Source organism: Neodiprion virginianus, chromosome 3, assembly GCF_021901495.1.
Source record: "Neodiprion virginianus isolate iyNeoVirg1 chromosome 3, iyNeoVirg1.1, whole genome shotgun sequence".
Taxonomy (NCBI): Eukaryota; Metazoa; Arthropoda; class Insecta; order Hymenoptera; family Diprionidae; genus Neodiprion; species Neodiprion virginianus.
In genome coordinates this window covers 32,457,790-32,465,732 of record NC_060879.1, presented here as the reverse complement: position 1 = coordinate 32,465,732, position 7,943 = coordinate 32,457,790, and the positions used below count along the sequence as shown (strand labels likewise).

The 7,943-nt window shown below is 41.0% G+C and overlaps 1 protein-coding gene across 1 annotated transcript in view; it reads left to right on the top strand.

Annotated features, from left to right (window-relative positions):
• The first annotated feature begins 2,857 nt into the window (after positions 1-2,857).
• LOC124300448 (uncharacterized) overlaps positions 2,858-7,943 on the top strand; it is a 46,815-nt gene continuing 41,729 nt past the window's right edge. The window contains exon 1 of the mRNA XM_046754576.1: positions 2,858-3,628. The gene's annotated coding sequence lies outside the window, so the exon portion shown is untranslated. The remainder of the gene's footprint in view (positions 3,629-7,943) is intronic.

The window sequence follows — 7,943 nt, the reverse complement described above, 5'->3', positions numbered from 1 at the left end:
CAGACGAACGATCAAACGTCTCACTTCCGTAAGTACCATAATTCACTCTGACTGGTCGTCTGTAATGAATTCGGATATGAAGAATGACAGAAGGAACAAATTAAATATATAAACTTTTATCTCATAATATTGAAAATATGAAATATAATTGTAATATCCAGCGTGCAGCGTCGCTATATTATTTGCCCTGAGTAAGCGGATGATTCAAGAAACATTGAAATCACCTACGGAAGGCGATCTTACTCAAGGTCGGAAATAAAACATCTGTCAAAGCAGACTTATTTAGCGACCCGGCAATGCCGTCCAAATGGTTCATTCCCTCCAGGCTTCCAGGGTAGATTTAACGTACGTACAATTACTCGCAGGCGTAGAATGCTTCCGAAGGCTAGCTGCAACTCAGGCATTTTGTCTCGCGTTTCCGCCAAATTTCGCAAGAACAACTCTCAGCCCTTCCTTTCCCCCGGCGATTATGAAGCTATAGGGACGACGAGTTCAACTTCCGGTAAAACTCAAATCGGGTTTCCGGTGTTTCCTGATCTCGTGTCTTGACAACAAGCTAATTTAAATAGTCTGGTAAGCTGAGGACCTTCGAGTCCTCGAGTATTCATACGATATCCACTAAATCCCATGATCCTACACGTGACCGGGTCAGAGAACTTTATTCCTACCTCACGAGAACATAATCTCAAGGAAACAGGCGTTTACCTGGTTCGCAGACACGAGCTGAACGTCGTGTCCTTTGTGATACCTCGATCATAACTTTTCACTATTCTGGAAGCCTTTCCCTCATCGAACTAAGCCCTATGAATTCCCTCCTCTTGAACTTTACCTTTCCTCGAATTTCGAATAGATGGAAAATCTCACCGCCTCATACACCATGCTTTGCATTAATTAGATCTATTTTCGCCGTCTATCGGCGTCCTCTAACCTGCCCACATTTATCGATTGACTTTTCTCAACACAGCCTATCCAACTGCAGCTGATCTGCAGCTTATATAGCGCGATATACTCTCACGATTATAATCGTAGTCAATGGTGCATGCGCAGTTCCATAAGCGACGGCAATACTAGCGATTGAAAATTTATAACGACTAGTATACTTTGAGTACTCGAATATCTTGAGCAATTGAAAAGTGACGGGAAATTTTGGCGTCATTTATTAACAACCAGAAAGCGAAACTGTGATTTGGTTAGCTGAAACACCGTTTGACCTTCTTCTTTTTCAGGTCAAGTCATTTTTCACCCACCGACGGAGTTCCCCGAGACTGCAGTGGTCCCTTCAGTCATTATTACATATGCTCTCATTGCGTATCGCGTAATTGCAACGTAATCGTAGCGAAATTTTACTCCCATGGGAACATGTTGCCGCAGAAGCTTTTAACACCTTTTACACAAGCCAGTTCTGCGGGAGGTGATGAGCACTTTGGCAGTGGCTGCTGCATGGGTTTGAATGGTCGAGGAAAAGTTGAGACATTGAAGAGAGTGGCCTCATCTCATCTTGGCGTGTAAAGAATTCAGCTTGATATCGATTTGTCAAGAACTTCGGATGAACACTTGGCGGCAACTCTTTGAGAGAAAACTTATCCTCGTGATAGACTTTGAAAGAATCTGTTCTTGGACCCTAACAATAAGGCTAAGGCTCACTGCCGCGAAGCAGACTCAGCGTTCTTATACTTGCGAAATCCGGGAAGTGGGTGAATCGAGATGGACTGAAAAGATGGTATTTCGAAAGGTAAAAATTTTTTATGCGTATTTATTAACATTCAATTATCATTTTTTACCATTTATTTCACGGAGATTGAATTCTAGAGTTGTAACCCAATTTCGGTTGACAAAACGCTGGTATATTTTGAATTGGATAGAGTTGGATTTTCACCCTCCAAATGCGATTGAACGGAATGGTTTTTTTTTTTTTTTCAGCATTTCCATGTTTACCGGATGGGGAACAAATCCACTATAATGCAAGGGGATCAATCGCACCCTAGTTTTGATCAAAGTGAAAAAATACAGGGTTCGTCAGACTGCTGCGAATTGGATTCATTCGTCCCGTTTTTCAGAAAACGAAAAAGCGCTGAATGCGCATTTCACGTTTGAAATAATAATTTCATTCAGCGACGGAGAAGCAATAGCTTCGTAAAATTTGTATCATCCGAAATGATTCCTCTACCATTACGATTCAATCCAAAATTTGAATAAGTTGCTGAAATGTGAAAATTCAATACACCTACAAAACTTTAAAATCGGATTGCTAGATAAAAGTCTGTTCAAAAGTGCATAGCACTTTTACAACGCCTTGTACGTATGGAAAAGTTTCGAAAGCACATGTAGAATAGTTCTGTGGCCACTACGTTTTCTTTTGCGTATTCGAATTGTACTTATGCGGAACTTAAACCGCGGAAGTTATACCGGGTGTATTATTAGGACAGGCGGCCGCATTTCAGAGACCTTTACTGCAAGCGCAACGTCATGAAAACGCTTTTTTTTACCGCTTTTTTGCGGACGGAAGCAAAGTAAATAAAATAATAATATTTAAGAAAGTTATTAGGCATAAATTCAAGTATATTAAAGAAAATTATTATCAACAAATATTAAAAAATGGTAACACTGGAGCCATTCTGAAATGTTAGTATATCATTACCTTTTCTTCCATCCATAAAAATGGTGCATTTTTTAGGTTTTCACAGTGGTATTACCCCTTAACGTTGCCTACATCGGCAGCTCGTACTTCCGGAAGTACCGACGAATATTTAAGCCCGATAAGACGAACCGAGCTCGAATAGGCTGGACAAATGGCGCGTGCGCTTCGATACCTGGAAGCTCTTGGGCGAAGTTCAGTCGCGGAAACAACGCGGGCGTGCGAACACGTGTCGATGTCGGTCTCTGGACGATAGACACGAGGGCACCCGAAGCCGAGGTGCACGGGATGAATTGAGGGAAGTCGAGCCCGAAAAAACCGCGTCCACTATTAAACAAGTGTAGTAAAAATGGCCAGCTGACCGGAATGTTTTGCATACATTTGTTTAAATGTTAAATTATCACGAAGCTCGCGCTTTCACGAATAACCATTTCATAACTCTTATGTAGGAAATATGTGAATTCGCAGATTTGAAACCGGAAAACTGTTACAATTAATCGTAATAACCACGATCTGCAGTTCGGTATTGAATTTCAAAAAACTTTAATTACTCAGTGAGAAATAGTGACGTTGTGAATAAAAGAAATAATTTTTATAGAGTCAAACGGCTGGAATCTTCACCGAAGCTGCACTAAATTCTGCCCCCCCCCCCCCCCCCCCCCCACCTAAAAAAACAGTCTTTTTTTGTTGTTCGTTTGTTTCTCGTATTTTATTTGAAGGGACAGGATTTTGTGTTCATGGATTAGTAAGAACCAAGCGATTCTTCGTTTAAAGTTGTACAGGACGAATTAATTACTGCCGATTGAAACTTGTGCCTAATCCTTGGAAGTGCGGATTGGAAAATGGATGTTTTGAGCCTCAAGAGGAGTTGGATCGAGGACTGAAAGACCGGCTGGAAGTAATCTGATCCAACGATTTTTTGTTCCTTCATTTTTCTTTCCAACTCTCCAACTTAATTTGTTAAACCACAATGTCAGCTTGATCGCCGTTTAGGTACGTAAATTCAAACCTTTTCACCTTGCGTGTTTATCGTCCCGCTATCTCGACACGTGCACGGGGTATATCAGGGTTAACTCAGCGCTGTACGCACCCACTTCACACTTACAAGTGCATTATTTCATCGACGTTTAATCACTGACTTGATCAGTTCAAGGATTTTCATGAAAATCTGTTTAACCTTAAGATACTCGAGCCAAACGATTAATGGATTAGTTATTATCCCTTGTCCGCGGGGCATTTGACGTTGAATGATTGAGTTCGTTTATCGACCAGGATCTTCCGATCAAGTAATAGTCTTAAATCCGTCTTACCTTTCTTAACTTTCTAGCGGTTTTAAAACCGGAGGTAATTTACCGAGATCATAAATCCTCGTTATTCACTCAAAACTGATTAAGCCTAGGACTCTACATTATCTGTACGAAAAAAATAACCAACACAGGTGTTACCCCAGAACTTTGTTTGTCGTAGAAGGTTTTTTTTTTTCATTCAAAAGCTAAGAGACTGAAGAACAGAATAGTATATGAGAGAAAAACCTAATATTAATTTTTCACCGTGAAAAATTCGATTGAACAAAGTAAGAAAAAATGATTTTAGATTTTAGGTATCCACGTGTAAAGTCCTAGGGTTAATGCGCCAATGACGAGTGACCGATGTATTTTCACAAATTTTAGTTAATTTTCTCGATGTGATTAACGTAGCCTTGAACAAAGAGGATTTATTAAAACAGCTTGCAGTTCTTTAAAATATTCGATCGAGTCAAACTGAGAATCGTGCAGCTGTGTAATAAGTTCTCTTCTATTGACACTTGATCATTTCAATCTGTGTTAACACCGTCATTCTTATCATTTCCACTGTGTCACCCGCCGAAATACCGGTTATTTAAAAAGAGCGTGTAACAGAAAACTTTTCTAATAAAATAACGTTATTAAAAAAATTCTTCGAACCATACGCGACTCCCTTTTAGAAGTTTATCCGTTCCGAAAGAAGTTCCTTTCGAACCAAAAAGGCGTATTCGTTGAAAGAGTTGAACTTTTTACGCCCGTGTCAATATCAGCTATATCAAACGACTGCTGCATGCCATGCCTGAACATGAACGTAATGCAAAAGAGCGATGAGGATCAATGTGCGTGAGCCACAGGGACCCGTAGATCCGTAATACTTGCTCAAATTGCAGACCAGCCGAGTATGTTCGACAATATAACCCGTATCAAACCGAAACAGTTTGCTGATTCATGTTCGCTGACGCGTTTCTCTCGCCGAATAGTCCGCGGTTTGGTGCTGCACACATTGCAGTGCTGGAGAATCCCGACGAGCTTGAATTATAGGCGACGAAACTGCATTTGCACCTTTAACTTACGACGAACTCTGTTACTGGTTCGGTAGGTGAGGCAAGGGTGCAAAGGTCGAGTGCACTCAATTTTGTAAGTAGAATATGCACCTAGCGTTAGATGATAGTAATTTGGTTGTGCAGATACTGACACATCGTACAGAAGTTAATTATACCGGTGTAAGTCGCTATTTAAACTTTAATTAAGTTGTATACGTTCTCAATCTGGAGGCTCTATACTAATCCAGTCTAAATTCCGGGAATCTCTTGTTTCCGAGGAGTATTAAAATCCTACAGGTAATTCCCCCAGGGCTTAGCGTGTAGACTTTCAACTGGTTTAATTCGTTAAATCAATTTATTCAACGTACACCTATAATCGGTGTATTTTAACAAGATCACAAGGTCTGTTTCGTATCAGCGGGCTTAAGTACTTTCCATTCCTTAGTTCCAGTTCTCACCATAATCCAAACCACCCTCGCCAAGTTTCCTGTAGTCGAACAAGTGACACAAGCTTCTAGAATCGAATGTACATTCAATTTTTATTGCTAACGCGAATAAAAGCGATTATATTTTATTGTTCTCAGTAACTGCAATCAACTCATATAGAGGTAGCATTTTGTAAAGCAGCAATCGATTCTACGGCTACATGCGATCTAAAAGCAAAATAATGGTAATCATTTTCATCCGAAAATTGGCAACGGTCAATAGATGGTTAAATGGATCCTGATTAACATCGTGATTATCCTTGCTTTCGTTTATCAATGCAAATACCTCCGCAATATAATAACATTTACCGAATTTTGAATAAATTGCAGAGATGCCAGCGAATGTTACAGTGATTCACTGTCGTAATTTTTCAATTTTTGTTACATGCCTCACTCTAGTCTTGATTATATCGTCTTTGTCTCTAAGATTTCAGTTTGTTTCCCCCTAACCGCGATACTTCAATCCTAAAAGTTATCAACCGTCTGAAACAATTCGAATAATACTCAGCTCTCACTGTCATTCAAATGACATTCGATGATTCGGTTTCCTGATTTGAATATGCCGTTCGAAATGGCGAACTTAATCCAAACTCATCATCATGTTGACCTTCTATCCTCAGAAATTGAAACTATCTAGAAGTACGAGGGATTATTTATAGGCGTGCAGCTTTCGAGCTTGAGTTGAATTCCTTTACCAAGTTGATGCGGGCGCGGCAACAGCGAGCAAGTCTGAGCTCATATTACGAAAAACTCGACCGGTTCCAGACATTTTTTCACCGACAAGATAGAATAGAAAAAAAGGGGAAAACGAAAAAACGAAAAAACACTTTACATTTAAATAAGATGCGTTCGTACATTATACGCGTCCACCGGGCAAGAAATACTCGGGTAACGCGGTCGATAATAGATCGTAACAAAGGTCCTGTGAAGGATGGATCGGGACGGGTAAAACATGCAGGACGCCGATTATCCGGGTGATGGATTCACGCCCGTGGCAAAGGCGTTGCGCGCTGCGGGCTGGACCAAAAATCCAAAACTCAAAGGGGCCTTGCCTCATTGTCAGTCGAGTGAATGATTGATCGAAGTGCGTGGCGGCGTTGGAAAGGCAAGAAACCGAACGAGTCTAACGCGTTAAATTAGGCGTTGCAAGTTCATTTGGCAAATGGGTATAAGACGGCGAAGAAGCGGATGTAGCGGAATGTCTGCACGGTTTAAAACGATTCGCGACCCTCGGTAGGTACGTATTGAAATTACTTCGCCTCTCTCCGCTGGGTGGAAAGCCTCTTCGCCACCGAATCATTTGGGTAATGAACTTCACTCCCAAGAGTTACACGAGTTGATTGCGGCCGTTTCTTATACCGCTAGAAAGTTTCGGCAGAAACTGTGAGCTTTGCTCATACAGACCAACGGTTCATCTCCATAGACGGCAAGGATAGTTGCATAAGCTTCTGCGTTCCGAATTCTGTCTCCGTGATTCAGCGCAGTTCAACTTGCCAACGCGCATTAATACGAAATTAATTACGCAGAACTACGCACCGCCCCGAAAGTTTAATCAACCCGGATGATCTGAACTGATTGTCATTTCAAGGGTTGAGCGTTAGCGAACTTACAGGCTTTGGAAATTCGGACTTATTTTTTCATCTCCCTATTTTCATTCACCACTTCGTCAGAGTCTCTGGTTGGGAAAGCTTTTAGAACGTGTCAAAGTGCGATGAATGTTGATGTTTTTTCTCCGTATCCACGATACATAATTCATTTATACACACGTGCTTGCATGACGTCGCTAAATCGAGGTGAACAGATTTTTATACAACTATGATACTTGATGTGTAATCGGGAACCACAGAACTTTAGGAGTACGATCAATTTTTCTGCATTTATTTAGCAGGATACTAGTTGCAGTGTTGTTGATACCGAACGATAATATGACGATACGCGATCGTTTCTATCCGTCAACAAACCTGAACATTAGTGATTAAAAATCCAATTATTTCTGGATTCTTGTACGCGAGCCGGAGATTATTTTCTCTATTTACACAATATGTAATATACAAGATTTCGATTACACTACGAGCTCACAGTGCTGGTTACCTGTAAAGTGGGACTGAACGTTACGTTTACTGTTCAAACAACTAAGTCAACATTGTCGCGCTTATGCGTGGGAATATCGTGAGCTCTTGAAGCTGTTGGAAGGTCTATACAAAAAAATGTGACCCCGAGGATTCGGGTGAATGGATTTGGAATAGACATTGACCTCGGCACTTCTTCGGATAAAAACGGACCTGAGAGATAATAATTACTGGACCGTCAAAAAATCCACTAACGATATTCACCTCGCGCTGATAATCACAAGCTTGAAGTCCATTATACGATCACGGGTGCCGATAAATTGCGCCCTGTCGAAAGTTCAAATAAAATTCGCGATCGTCGAAACCGTTGAAAATTCACCCTCCAACGCACCAGGCGACACTTCGAATTCGCACTGAATGCCTTTGCC